Source organism: Arachis duranensis, chromosome 4 (assembly GCF_000817695.3).
Source record: "Arachis duranensis cultivar V14167 chromosome 4, aradu.V14167.gnm2.J7QH, whole genome shotgun sequence".
NCBI classification, from domain to species: Eukaryota; Viridiplantae; Streptophyta; class Magnoliopsida; order Fabales; family Fabaceae; genus Arachis; species Arachis duranensis.
In genome coordinates, this window is record NC_029775.3 from 119,216,129 (window position 1) to 119,232,536 (window position 16,408).

Genomic DNA, 16,408 nt, shown 5'->3' on the forward strand with positions numbered 1-16,408 from the left:
TTAAATTTAATATTAAAAATAAAATATATACAAAAAAATGTATATGCAAAAACAGGGATCGTGCACATATAAAAATCAGAATTCTAATACCATGTCATGAAACTACTCATCACAAAAGTGTAACTTGACAGGACAATGTAATACTAATAGTAATATCTCTAATATTTTTTAAATCTCTATTATACACATTATACACTTAAATCATTGACTCCCTGTACTTTTTTATATAGGCCATATATATATATAAAAGAACCCGGTTGGATTAATATTTTACTGGCAATTAATTCGAAGTTTGATGAAATAGTCTAAAAAGTCAATATTTTTATTAAAATTTGATAAACATTTAACTAAAAATAATAATTCCACACTTTTAGATATAATTTTACATTATTAAATATATTAATAATAATTAATTGATGTTATCTCTTAACACTCTTCAAATTTTATACCTACACGTTTTTCTTCTTCTTTGGCCTACTGTCCTTGCGGGAGTACAGACTCAGAGCAATAATGGTAAAGAAAACAAAAAGCCAAAAAACAAAACAAGACTCCAGCCATCACATAATAATAGTGCATGGATAACTCATATCATCATCATCATCATCATCATGATGCAGGAGCAGCAGCATGGTAATAGTAAGATTGCCATGACACGAGGCTGTTCCTTTGGGAAATACATATTTTTTTTGTTTTTATTTTATTTTATTTTATTTTGGTCTATTTTTTCTATTTGTTGATATACTGTATTAGAGATAGAGCTATATTAAATTCAGAAAATGATAAAAATTAATTTCGTAATAAAAAAAGAAATACAAATTTTAAGAGAGATTAGACTAAATTTTAGTGTAACTTACCAAAAAAAAAGGAAAAATTAAAGCTTGGAGCCGTTGCCCCCTTCCTCCCTATATTATTCTTGGTATTTCACTGCTATTTCTTATATTAGTTTTTATAAACCATGAATTTGCTACACTTATCCTAATCTCTTACGTACCAACAACACTATTTTTAGGGGGAACGAATTGATCATATATATGCCTTTTATTAATTTTATCAAGTTATTGATAACTAGAATTCTCCTTTGACACTCTTATCGATAGGTTAAAGTGTGAACCAATCTTACCTACATTATATTATATGACGAAAAAAAATGATAAATCTATAATGAGTACCAAAAAAAATAACGATCAAAGGTGCGTCGTGTTCTATCCTTGCTTGTTTGTGTCTGGAGAATTCTGAGCCTTTTACCGACTCTAGCTACTTATCTAAAACAATATATAGCTAATAATACCTAGCACCATCTGAGTTGAACTTACTCAAAGATTTTGATATTCACCGTCAATTAATATTATTGATGAAATAATAATAAATGATATTCACTAAGTAAATATCAGTATGTATTTTAGTCAATATATAATTAATATTTATAAATATGCTAAAAAATAAAAAATGGCTAAATAAAAATAGAATATGAGATAAAGTACATTTAAATTTGTTTCTAAAAATATTAAAAAATATTTTAAATATTTAATTTTTTTAATTCTATTTTAACATTTTAAATAAATTTTAATTTTAACTTTTTCCAGTTTATGCACATTTAGTTAAATTTATTTTTACTAATTTTACTCCCAATAATATCTTTAAATTAATCTTTACTGCTTTGTTAACTTTTTATTATAAGAAAAATGTTGATTCTTCACACCTATCAAAACTGTTTTAATAAATCACTGACGTGTGCATTCGTGTCAATAATATTTCGGAGCTTCATGGAATTATCAATTATTTTATATATATGTTCATTCTATTATATATTTAGTTGAGGAATTTTTTATTTTTTATAACATATATTTTTAGTAGTAAAATAATTGATAAAATAATGAAAATATATTTTATAATGTAAAATATATATATATATAAATAAATAATATAAATAGGGTTTCTAGGATTTTGTTAAACGGAAATTAAAAACAAGTTTTACTGGATGAATGTGAGATGAACTTTAACTTACTCTACTGATTGAGATGTTACTTGACAAAGTATAAAATTACAGTGAAAATATAAACAATTTAACGCTCATATCAATAAATGTTTTATGAATCACTCCTTTATATTTCAGAAAATAAAATATTTTTGGTTTAGTTGTTGAAAAGATTATTTATATTGATTTTAATTTGCTTAGGCCTACTTATTACTTTAAATATTCGATTATAGATGTAGATATAACTCGACTTTCAAATAATATAGTTATTGTATGGAAGATTACTAATATTTTCGTTATAGTTCGGGCAAATAATATTATTTTTTATTAAAATTCTAAAAATAGGTTTGAACTGGTTGGTCGAACCGTGAATTGATGAAATTTGCAATTCGATTAAAAGTTATAATCGTCAAATTAAAAAATGGTTGTAGAAACGTTGAATCGATCGCAAATCGGTCAGTCAAATTGAATAGTGATTCAGTTAGTTTTCACATTCTGAACGAAAATTATGTCATTTCGTTTTTTGAAAAAAAAAAGAGAGAGAAAGAAAACGGTAACTCCCAGGCAAGAACTCACTCCCAGAAAGTTAGAACTCTAACTCCTTCTTCCTTGAGCACATTCCCAGAATCTTTCGAGCTCCTCCCTCACTCCCACACTTGCTTCGTCCAGTTACTACCGTCGTCGCAACTGCTTGAAGCCGCCTTCCCTGCTTCATTCGACTCTGCCACTACTCGAGGCCTCCGCGAATCGTCTCGCGTCGTTGATCGTTCCTTCATCACATAGCCGCTTCTCTGTTCCACCAGCGTCGGTCGTTCCTCTGCATCGGCTCTGTTCCATCGCGCTCCAGCCCTTTTCTGCTCTAATTCTGCAATGCTCCACCCTCCTCTTGCTCTATCCACCTCTTCTCCAATCTTGTTGCGTCCTCCCTCAATCTGCCACGAAGATATTCCTTTTTTTTTAGAATTGTGAATATGTGATTTTTGCATTTTCTTCTCCAATTATTATTGATTTGTTGTCATTACTGTGATTTGGTTTAGGATTTTTCTTAGAATCTTGATTCTTATATTCTGTGATTTACTTGATATTATGTTAATGATGTTAAGGTTTCAGTAATTTATTGATTCTGTAATTTTGTAGTTTATTGATTTACATTGATTTGGTTACTATAATATTGTTAATTTGTTATTGGGTTGCTGATAATTTTTAGGTGTGGATGAGAGCATCAATCAAAAAGCATTTAGAGATAATAATGTATCTGCTGAGAATAACTTAGCTTCTAATCCTCCTAGTTCTAATCCTCTTGCTTCAAATGATGCTCTTCATCCTCATGATTCTAATGATAGTCAATAATAAATTTCTTCTAATCTACGGGGCAAAAAAGAGATCCAACTTGGAGATATATTGCTTTATAAATAGTGAATGAAAAGCTACATTACTAATACTTGTTTTGCCCAAGTATTTTTAGTTGTTTCTTTTGTTATTTTACTTTAATTTTGAGTTTGTATTTGAATGAGATTATAACATTGTGGTTGTATAATACTTTTAATTCAACTAAAAAAAGGTTTAAAATGACATTTATATTACGGCGGTTGTGAAGAACCGCCGTAATATTTAGACATTATGGCCTTTTTTTTTCTGCCGTAACTGACTTTGTATTTGGTGGTAGTTTTGGTGATTATGGAGGTTTTGAACCGCCGTTATCACACGTATATAAAATGAAAAAAACAATCCTTAATTTAGATGATATTTTAACGTTTATATTAGACTATAATTATATTTTAGTGTATTTATTTATTTTTTATTATAAAAATAATTTTTTGATTAAACCATAATTGAACCAATAAACTAATAAACTAATAATTAAATCGGTTTGATAATCGATTCGATTTTCTGAACCTTAATTTTTATAAAAAATATTTCACAATTTAAACGAGTTATCTTATTCCAAACAATAAATCATAAATTCTTATATTATTAAATCTAAAAATGAAAAAAATCAATAATATATCATAAAACAAAAATATTTAGTAATAAAAAAATTAACTAAAAATAGTTAAATTTTATCTTATTTAATATTTATTAATTATTGAACAAATTTTGATTTTTTTCTAGTATTATCGAATATAAAATGTACAAGACGACAATGAAAATAAATGTTATGAATTGTCGGCTCAAAAGTGACGTAATTAGTAACAAAATAAGTGTATAAATAATTAAGAACCATCTCTTTATTATATCTGTGAATAATATCATTGTTCATGAATGAATGTAGCCGCGAACGTAATTGAAAAATTATTCAGTATTGATCACGGATGATTCCCTTTGGACAATGGTGGGCACTTCTGACTTCTGAGAGGGACTACCCCTTTGGACAATGGTCATGAAAGTAGTGGGACACTTGGAGTAATGGCTAATTACAAACTCGTGCTATATTACAGTAAAGTAGTGGAGATTTGGAGTAAGATGAAATGTTATATCATTCTGTTGGTGGATAAAGTGTGAAAAATTGAGATTTTGAGAAGAAGAAGCGATGGTGAAGTGAAAGATCGATGATAAAAGACGGGATATATAGTTTAAAAATTTTATTAAAAGTTTAATAAAACATTTGAATTTAGATACTTTTATCGTAAAAAAATTAATAGATAAATTCTTATATTATTGAATCTGAAAATGAAAAGATATCAATAATATAAAAATGTACCAAGACCACAATGAAAATAATTTTATGAATTGAAGGCTCAAAATAAAGTTACGTAATTAGTAACAAAATAAGTGTATAAATAACTAAGAACCATGTGAATAATATCATTGTTCATGAATGAATGTAGCCGCGAATATAATTGCAATACGAAAAAGTTAGTATTTTTATTAAAATTTAGTTAATATTTAATTAATAAAAAAATAAATAATTTTATATTATTAAAATATAATTTTATATTATTAAAAATATTAATAATAATTAATTAATAACTATAAATTATAAAATTTATTGATTTTTAATATTTTTAATTAAAATACTATTCAGTAGTATTGATCACGGATGATTCACTGTTGTCAACGTAAAGAGGTGGGCACTTCTAAGAGGGACCACTCCGATCCTTTGGACAATGGTCATGAAGGTAGTGGGACACTTGGAGAGTTGGAGTAACGGCTAATTACAAACTCGTGCTATATTTTATGAAGGTATGAAAGTAGTTGGAGATTTGGAGCAATGGCTAATTACAAACTCGTGCTATATTTTATGAAGGTATGAAAGTAGTTGGAGATTTGGAGCAATGGCTAATTACAAACTCGTGCTATATTTCATCACCACTCCTTGATGATTGCGTTTCTCTGCGTCCAAAGATATACTATTCCTATGGTAACGTGAGGTAGCTAATAATTATAATATAAAAAAGAAAACTCTAGGGGCAGCAATTTTATTGAATTTTGGCCAGCATGTAACCAGCAGAGAAATGTGAGCCACTGGATGAAATCTAACACCAATCTCACACCATCAAATTATTATTGATGACTAGTTGATGGCTAACAATCACAAAAATTGCTGGCCCCCTAGCATTGCTCATATAAAAATGTTATGTAAAAATTTTTATTTTTTTGATAAATAAATGATATATATTTTTTTATCACACATTTTTCAATGTAACAATCACCCACACAATGACGATCCCGATTGTCGGTAATAATAATTACTGACGTCAAAGCTGTCGGCAAAACCAAAAAAATTTGTAGCTAAAAAGATCTTAAGTGGGAGAGCTCTGCCCCAATTTTCAGACCTAACTGTACCCTGGACATCAATAAGATGTAGCGAGAATTACCACATCATCAAGGTATTACCATGTCAACACCTTGTTACTAGTGTTAACCCCAAAAATATTATTAAAACCAATATATTTGAAATTAACGTTACAGAAAAAATAAAACAAAAACAATTTAATTTGATTCCTCAAGTTTCATGAATGACATAATTCAGGCATCCCAATTTTACTTTAGTTGACCTAAAATAGATTTCCAAACTCAATTTTGTAATTCAATTTGATCCTTTTGTAAACTCAATTTGGTTCTTCAAATTTGATATGGTAATTCAATTTGATTTATTAATCACTATTTTTTAAAGTTATGTTTGTTTTTGAAAATAAAACAAGACAAAACACTAAAAATAAGATATAAAAAATAGAGATATAGAATTTATTGTTCTTATATTTTGTTTAGTGATAAAATAGAACAAATTATAAAAATCTAATTTATTCTTATTTTTTTATTCAAAAAATTTGAGAAAAAAATATAATTATAAAAACAAAAATAATAAAAGAAAAAATGAAAAATAAGTTATGTCTCTTGTTAGTGTCTTTGTTTCTTTTCTGTTATGATAAACACAAAATACACTAATTCAATGTGTATGGACACAATATTTCTCTTCATATCTCACATGTCAAACACGATGTGTGTTTAATGTCCTTGTTTTAGTATAATGTCACTGTAAACAAATACAACCTAAACGATCTGATCCTCTGGTGTAAATAATTAAGGGATCAAATTGAATTACATTATTAAAATTAGAGAATTATGAATTGGATCGCACGGAAATTATTTATGTCTATTAAAATTATGGGACCATTATAAAATGAATTTTAACTGACCATTTTAAGTCAATTCAAATTTGAAGGAGCAAAATTGAGTCAAATGTAAAATTTATGGAACCAATTTAAATAGATGCATGCACTTTACCTAATTTTTAAAACTAGATCAGTGCTTGAAAATATCTAAGACCATGGAAGGAACCAATTGAGTCACATGTAAAAGTTGCGGAACCAACTTAAATTGAGAGAAAGGTTAGACGACTACTATAATTTATTATTTTTTTATTATGCTATGGTATACATTATTTTGAGTTAAGGATATAATTAATTTAATGATGATAATAAACGTTAATTTATTGGGTTAAACATTCAATTAGAGTTGATTGTTTCATTTAAGTGATCCAAACCCATATGATAGAGTAGCAGTCTAAACAAATGTAACAAAGCAATTAAATGTGTTAAAAAAATATTAAATTCGTAATCATGCCCAATACAAATTGAAAGAAAGAAAAACTTTCAATAAAGGTAAGTTTTAGTATGCTTCAAATCGGGTAAGAGAGAGAGAGAGTCCACGATGGCTATTGAGTTATGAAATGAGCATCTTCTATACTATTTAGAATAATCATCCGAGTACAAGAGATAATAAATATCTTTTCGAAAAATTAGTTTAATTTTTGGATTCATCAAGGATCGAACTCTTGACTTTTCGGATCTAGCACTTAATACCATGTCATGATACCACTCATTCCAAAAGCTTCAGCTGATGGAAAAATGTAACACTAATGATTATATCTCTAATACTCCATAAATCTCCATTATACACATTGTATAAATATTTCATTGACTCCTCATACTTTCCCATAGACAAAATATGATTTGCATGTCTATAATTTTTTACAGGAAAAGTATGAGGACGCAATAAAATATTTATACAATGTGTACAATGAAGGTTTATGGAGTATTAGAGATATAATTATTAGTGTTATCTTTTTCTCATCAGTTGAAGTTTTTGGGATGAGTGGTATCATGACATGGTATTAGAGCGCTAGATCCGAAAGGTCAAGAGTTGATGTTCATTTTGTAACTCAATAGCCTATTATACACATTGTACAAATAGTCCATTATCTTCTTAGCGAGATCCTTTTCTATATGATCTGCATCACCATACTCTTGCATTTTTCAGCCCTTTAATAAAATTGACAAGTTAACGTATACAACAGGATTAAATAGACAAAAATATATTTAGAAACTATTATATATTGGTAAAGTGTTTGTAACATTGCACTACAACATATCAAAAACATATCAACATTGATACAAGCCAAGGTTTTGAGAATTTGACCGGTCATCAAATCATTTTAGTTATTGATTTATTGATTTAATTAATTTAACCAGTAGTACAATTAAAAAAATCGTTTTAGAATAGAATAATAAATAAATTATAAATATGCAAGTATTAAGTTGAAGGCATAGGATAGTATAAAGTTTTTCTAATGAAGTGGTGAATTGTGTAAACTTAATTTAAGCGGAAGCGTTAATTAAGATCTTAACAGTTGTGATTTTTATACTTAGATTGGTTGTCATAATAAGTTTTGGTTACGATAGAGTTGGACTTTCAAATTAGTTTTATTATGGTAGAGTTGGACTTCCAAATGGGTTTCTCTCATTTTTTCTTGTTTTCAGACGTTCATCAGGATGACAGTTTTTCAATATTTTTTAGTAAATAAAAGCTGTAAAACATCGTGTATAAAGGTAGAGAGAGGACAATCTTTATACGTGTTATTACCTTTAAATCTAATGCATCCATCAAACATTAACATTAACGGATGAGATTAAATTATTAATAATTTATAAAGAATTACAATTAGGCTACAACAGAAGTTTAAATTACAATAAACTTCCAACATTCTCCCACTTGGCCTAAATGTAATCATATCTTCATACGTTACAAAATTGCTTCAATATAGTAAAATACTTTGTGTGAGTTATGGCAGTCATGCATTTAATATGAAACAAATTTTTTTCCATATACTACAATCACTAGCATCTTACTACACAAGCTACATAAATAACACAAAATTTTATATCGGTCCCATAAAGTTTCTAGATCATTATGTTATAACTCATAAAATAATATTGCTTTAACTAGAAACAACAAACTATCAATATTCAGAAAACACATAAATAAACATAATGAACTGAGAGTGTTAGCATCATTTAAAAGAACCAAGACCCATTCTATGTACATGTTCCTTAAATGTCTTTGGTTGCAATCCTTTAGTCAATAGATCAGCAATCATAAGTTCTGTTCTAACATGTTCTATGGACACTTTTTGTTTCCTAACTTCCTTCTTAATGCCAAAGTACTTTATTTCCATATGCTTGGCACCTTTAGAGTATCTATCATTTTTGAAAAAAAATACTGCTGCAGAATTATCACAATAAATTTTCAATGGCCTAACAATTGAGTCAACAATGCCAAGTCCTGAAATAAAATTTCGCAGCCATAAAACTTGATTTGTAGCTTCAAAACATGCTACAAATTCTGCCTCCATAGTAGATGTTGCCACAACACTTTGCTTAGAGCTTTTCCATGATATGACAGCTTCTCCAAATAAGAATAAATAGTCAAATGTAGATTTTTTTTGTGTCAGCACATCCACCAAAATCTGAATCTGAATAACCAATTACTTCTAATTGGCTAGATCTTTTATACATGAGCATATAATTCTTTGTACCTTAAAGATATCTTAAAACCTTTTTTGCAGCTTTCCAATGATCCATTCCAGGATTACTTTGATACCTTCCTAGCATTCCTACTGCAAAGCTAATGTTCGATCTTGTGCAGGTTTGCACATACATAAGACTTCCCACTACAGAACTATATGGAATTGCTTCCATTTGCTTCCGTTCTATATCATTTTTTGGACATTGCATAAAACTAAATTTGTTCTCTTTTTGAATTGGTGCAATTCCTGCGGAACACTTTTCTATATTGAACCTCTCTAGAACTTTATTTATATAGACCTTCTGAGACAATCCTAACAATCCTTGTGATTTATCATGAAAAATTTTAATTCCTATCACATAGGATGCCTCTCCCATATCTTTCATTTCAAAGTTTCTAGAAAGATATTCTTTAGTCTCACACAACATTCTCAAATTATTTGTTGCAAGCAAAATATCATCAACATATAAGACTAGAAAGATGAACTTACTCCCACTGATCTTTCGGTATATGCATATATCAACAACATTCTCTTCAAAATCGAAAGAAAGAATGGTATTATTAAATTTAATATACCATTGTCGTGAGCCTTGTTTCAGTCCATATATTGATTTCTTAAGTTTACACACCAGACGACTTTTTCCTTCATTTGAAAAACTTTCAGGTTGATTCATATAAACTTCTTCATCAAGATCACCATTGAAAAAGGTAGTTTTTACATCTATTTGATGTAGTTCTAAGTCATAATAAGCCACAAGTGCCATAATAATACGCAATGAATCTTGTTTAGAAACAGGTGAAAATATTTCTTTATAACCAACACCATTCTTTTGAGTAAATCCCTTAGCAACAAGTCTAGCTTTATATCGTTCAACATTGTCTTTTGAGTTTCGCTTAACTTTAAAGACCCATTTACAACCAATACATTTAGCACCTTCTGGCAATTTAACAATATCCCAAACTTTGTTATCTTCCATGGATTTTAACTCTTCTTTCATGGCATCAATCTATTTTTATGAGTCATTACTATTTATGACTTGTGTAAATGAAACTGGATCTTTAGATATTCCAATGTCTTATTCTTGTAAATAAGTCTCATAATAGCTTGGAATAGCTAACTTTTTTTCTCTTTGAGAACTCCTCAATGGTATTTCTAGAGACTCATTTTTTCTGATATTTGTGAATTATTTTTTTCATTAGGAGTATTATCATTCGAATCTTGTTCATCACTACTAATATGTTCAACAATAGTTGGAACAACTCTTTGAGTAGGTGTAGATAAAGAAACACTAATATGTTTAAAAATATTAACTTTAATTTCCTTTATATCTACATTTTGATGATTTTCACTCCCACTAACTTCACTATTTTTAAAGAATTTGACATTACCAGTTTTTATAATTTTTGGACTATGGTTTGGACAATAAAAAATATACCGTTTAGACTTCTTTGGATAGCCAATAAAATAGCCACTCACTGTTCGAGAATCTAATTTTTTTTCTTGTGGATTAAATATTCTTGCTTCTGCTGGACAACCCCAAACATGTAAATATCATAGACTAGGTTTTCTATTAGTCCATAACTCAAAAGGAGTCTTTGGAACAGCTTTACTAGGAATTCTATTTAGCAAATACATGGTAGTCTTTAATGCATACATCCACAAGAATTTGAGTAAAGAAGAATTGATCATCATACTTCTAACTATATCCATTAACATTCGATTACGCCTTTCTGCCACACCATTTTGTTGCGGTGTGTATGGTATTGTGTATTGTGCACATATGCCATGTCTTTCTAGAAGTTTTATAAATGGACTAAGACATTGTCCTGTTTTATTATGTTTTCCATAATATTCACCACCTCTATCTAACCTAACAACTTTCATAATACTGAAACAGCTCAAAATCAAAATCAAATTCACTAACCTTCCACTAACAGCAGGAAGACGACGATGACACGACGACGCAGCAGCTGGAAGCTTTGAACAGCGAAGTTACTGACGAAGACAAGACGACGTGCCGAGCTAAAAAGCCTAGAAAAGAAGGTATGGCCGTATGGATTTGGGATAGGGAAAGGAGGAGGCCGCGGAGACGTCGAGGGGTAGTGGTTTTTTATTTTTTTGAAAAAAAAAATGAAAATGACGTCGTTTCTTAAGAATCGATCGGTTTCTGGTTCGGTCCAACCGGCCAATAATCGGACGGTTCAACAATTTTCCAACAATTTAGAGAATGACGGTTTTAGGAGGAGGACCGGATCGTTTTTTATGTTGGTTTCCAGTTAAACCAATCCGACCGGCCGATTTGGTCCGATTTTCAGAACATTGATACAAGCTAACGAAACCTGGAACCCTCTTTTAAATGTGTTTCTTAGTGCTTCACAATCGGTAAGTATATATAGCATAACACTAGTTGACTAGTGGTCCATAACATGAATTTAATGTTCTCAGTTTTCAGGCGTTCCAAGAGCCAAGAAATAAACAGAAAGACAAACACATAACTCCTTTCTTTATTAATAATACAACAAAGAGATATAATTGCTTCCTCTCCTACAGGAAGTACTGAAAAAACATTAGAATTGCATTTTATGTGTTAAACAGAAAACGTGTCTTCTTTTTGGCTTTCTTCTTCCTCCCTAATAGCTTCTTCCATAAGCTTCGACTTCCTGATTTCTTAGCACGAACAATTTGACTGTTCGACTGGAAAACCAGTAAACCTGATCTTATACCGATCCAGTCCGATGATTAGACCGCATAAGACAAAGAATCGGTGCAAATTGTTCAAACTCGATAAAGACCGGTTTGACCGAACTGCTTTAGTTTCAAAATTTCCTCAAAATGAAAGAGATGGGGTTCAAACCCCTTCCTCAAGGATAGAAATGGTAGTCACAACCACCAGGCTGACTTGCTTATTCTTAATATATGTGCAAATTAAAATACATATAGATATCTTTCAGCAAATAATTTACTTCTATTTAATTTATTTTAATTTTAGTTATAAACTCACTCATTCTTAAATTAATTATATTTTTATTTAACAATAATTATAAACTTATTTTTTCTTTTCATAATTATATAATATATATTAATATTATTTTTCAATAAATAGTTGTAGTATATAATAGTATAATAGATATAAACAAATTAATAAATTATTGAAATTAGAAAATAATAGTTATTTTAATATAAAAACAAAATAAAAATATTTATGATAGAGTAAAATTAACAAAATATTTATTGTTCCTGTTCCATGTTGTTTTAGAATAATTAGATATTTTTAAAATATTAGTAAAAATATGTATTTTAAATTTTTGACTATGTTTTGTTTTTTATTTACATAGGACCGGGTCAACCGGTTCAACCACTGACCCATTAGTTGAACCAATGACTCGGTGACCAATAATCTAACTGGTTCGATCACCGGTTCGACAACTATGCCTTCAAGTGCTTTGTTGGATTCTTTCAGGTTTTGTAACTCCAATCTCAAACTGGCAATAGTTTTCTCTGATTCCTGAAGTTGATTCATTATGGGTTCTGTTCTCCTAGCAGCAGTTTGAAGGCTACTTTCCAAGACTTCCTTTTGGGCTTCACAATTGACCTCATTAACACTTTTAAACTCTTCCTTATGATCATTTTTCATCGCTTTGGTCTGATAATCATGGCCGTCGGAATTAGTTAGCAGTGGCACACATGACAACTGTTGTTTGGGAAGATGCAACTTATCTACTTCTGGAAAATGACTTGTCATCCTAATTTCAGCTTCATTTTCACTTCGTGTCTCATCCCAGTCAACTTGTTTCTTAACAGCATCCATAATACTCGAAACATCCTGAAGAGAAAAGCAATGATTCATAATCCAATCCAAAGTTGTGGTCAGTTCTGCAACAGAATTTTCAATATCAGCCTTGCCATTCAGTAGTTCATAACACAGATGGAGAAATCGCTGCAAGACATTATTAAGTTCAGATGTTTTCCACTGTAGAACACGGACCATGTAGTCTGTCGTCGTTTCTAGATTCCTGTCTGAACTTCCATCTCTTCTACAAAGGGGATTTGAATCATCATAAGCCTCAGCAGGCATGCTGATCCCTTCAATAAGTTCAACTATCTTGCTAATGGATTTACTCAGATCAGTCCCAGTTTCTTGTTTTCTACTCTTTATTGATGAGATCTCAGCAACATTTACTTCACCAGATTGGGGTACAAGAGAATTACTTTGAGGTTTATCTGTTGTTTCAAAATGATCACGGGTTTTGCTTGAATGAAACTCACATTGGTCTGAATTGTTTAGACACCCCAAAGCAACTTTGATGTCCTCAGTTATATCATCAAGGGTCTTATGAGTGACGAAGTTTCGCCCCAAGATCATTTTTACAACATGATGAAGCCAACCCGGAACCGTCGAAAATATCACCGGAACAGGTTTCATGGTTGGATGTTGCGAAGTCAGCCGTATGATCAGACACCGGAATGATCTCCTTACCAACTACTTCAGTGATATTTTCATCTGGTCCAGTCTCTGAGAGATCCTTTATTCCACTATCTGCTTCTAAAGAAGCATGAGAAGGTTCAGAGGCTTTTTCAACAGAGATAACTGCTAATTTTTCCATTTTAATGAAGTCATCCATCCATAAGGTTTATGTCTGAGCTTCCAACACTTTTGCATGACATAGTTCCTTCTGTTTTGCACTTCTGAGGATCTCCAACTCTGAGACCAATGCAGAAGGCCAAGACTCAGCACAGCTAACCTTGTCATCACTGCTAACGTCAGACATTGATGCCAAAGATAATTCGTGTGATGCAAGAATACTTCTAGGCTGCTCCAATGCTACTTGACCTTTGGACAATTCTTTGATCTGTGACTCAAGTTGCAATAGTTTTGAGGCGGTGCGGGCAAGCATTGATCTTGAGAATTGGAGTTCACTGGCTTTCCTATTAAGGGACTCTTTCAAAGTCTTGTTTTCTTCTTGCACAGCACGTAGTTGCTCAGCTAAGGTAGTGATTCTTCTATTGGTACTCTCAAGGGGATTGTCCACTGAAGATTCAATTACATTGGATGAGTTCACCATTTTCTTCTTCACATCAAGTGATTCCTATCCCAACAGTTCAACTTCATTCTTCATTCTCGCCAAGGCTGCCGGACCTGGTAACCGTTTTCAAACCAAAAGACGCAATCTCTGGCATTCTGATTCTAACTTGGCAATTTTTCTGGCACTCTCTAGGTGCTGCTTATGAGAAGCATCAGCTGTTCTGCGATTAAATTCAATCTCCTCATTTCGGATCTCAAGTTTCTTGCCAAGCACTCGAACCTCATACTTTAGAGATGTGTTGTCTTTCTCGGCAAACTCCAACTTAATCATCAGTCCATTATGATCTGCCTCTGCCCAAGTCAATTGTCTTTTTAGATCTTCAATCAATTTTTCTTTTGCAAGAATAGATTTATTAAGATGAGCATTTTCAACGGCTGATCTAGCAAGCTCTTCAGTGGTCTCTGATAGCTGCTCCTCCAAAACCAAGCGTGCTTGTTCAAATTCTTTTGAAACCTTCATGACAGCATCTTGAATTCTTTGCTCTTGTTGTTCTCTAACAAAACGCAACTGTTGCATACATTCCTTGAGAGCGCCATCCAGATGACTCACTCTTTCTTCATAAACTATTTGCTGCTGCATTGATTCTTCAAGATATTGCTTCATAGACACCAACATTTTACGAGATCCTGAATTATTAACAGGAAGGCAAATGATAAACCAGTATACAGAAACTGTGCAAATTTTACCTGTCACTGCTTCTTTTGCAATTTTTGTTTGTTTCTTCACCTGCTCATCTCTCGACTTATTGTCGGAAATTGTAGAAGCAAGCTTATCATTCAATCTTTTCAAGTCTTTTTCCAATTCTTCTTTTTCTGCTAGAAGTGCCTGTACCTATAACAGAAAGGCAGAGCATGAAACAAAAATCATTTTTATCAAATGATAAAGCAAATATTACACTTAACAAAATTATGATCCCTTACGAATAACACTGTTATGTTATGTATGAAAAAAAAAAGATGTTTGTTATCAGTATAAAACCACTGATTTTAGACATAATCAAATTACCTTTTTATTCTCAACCAAACAAATTACCTCCTCGTTTTCTTTTGAAGTGTTATTTGCTTTGTCAGTTGCTGCTTTTTCCAAGGACTTTTTCCTCCAAAGCCAAGACTTGTGATCCATACTGCTTAGAATGCTTCAAATGATGAAAAATCTGCATGGATCTTTCAGTTAGAGAAATAGGAATGTGGAGTACAAATATAGAATAATGAATTCATCATAGGAATAAACCAAGCTAACAAGAATAATGGCTTCACTTCTTTCAATACTAATAGTTGGATGAGCACCATTGAGAAGCACTACATCATTAATTTATCAAATTTCATTGAAGAATATGGTCCTCAACAAGTAGCTAGATCATATATGAAGAATTTTAAGCACACGTGATCGATTTTATCTGTCATAGTACGATAGCTGTAGCCAAAGGAAAATATGTGCGTGCAAATAAAAATAAATTATTTAAACTCTTTTATTTACATAGACATGTACATTGTCGGCACATGACATCACATTTCATAAAGAATTGTAATTAACACAACATCAACCTGAAAAACAGAAGAAATTCAACAGAGAAATCATTGACATGCATTGTATGGTTTGGTTTCTGAGTTTCTGACCTATTAAGAATGAAGGTGGTTGTGCATTGATCGTCCATCAAAGACAACAAAAAGGAACAGTGAAATGCTGTAGTTGAGCTGAGAAGGAAAGACAAGGTTACTGAAACAGAGACATATGATTAATAATGTGTGAATTGTGAGTGTTTGAATCAGTTACCGAAGCTAAGGGCACAGAATTTCAGGAAAATGACTCAGCCTCTGAGTACTCTCAGCAGCACCACAACTCACAACCACCTCACCTTTCTCTCATTTTATTGTCTAGGATAGACTTTGCTCTTTGTTCAAAAGGTTACTTTTTTGTGTCTAATTACTAGAGAACATATTACTGGTTCATATGTCAACAATAATCTTGATATTGGTAACTGACTAACGGGAATTTGAGAAAAATTCAATGTATTTGTAATAAGCATACACATTTCGCTTT

At 30.9% G+C, this 16,408-nt stretch overlaps 1 pseudogene; it reads right to left on the reverse strand.

The window, feature by feature from the left end:
* Positions 1-10,835: 10,835 nt before the first annotated feature.
* Positions 10,836-16,225, reverse strand: LOC107486490 (filament-like plant protein 7; annotated as a pseudogene).
* Positions 16,226-16,408: the final 183 nt, after the last annotated feature.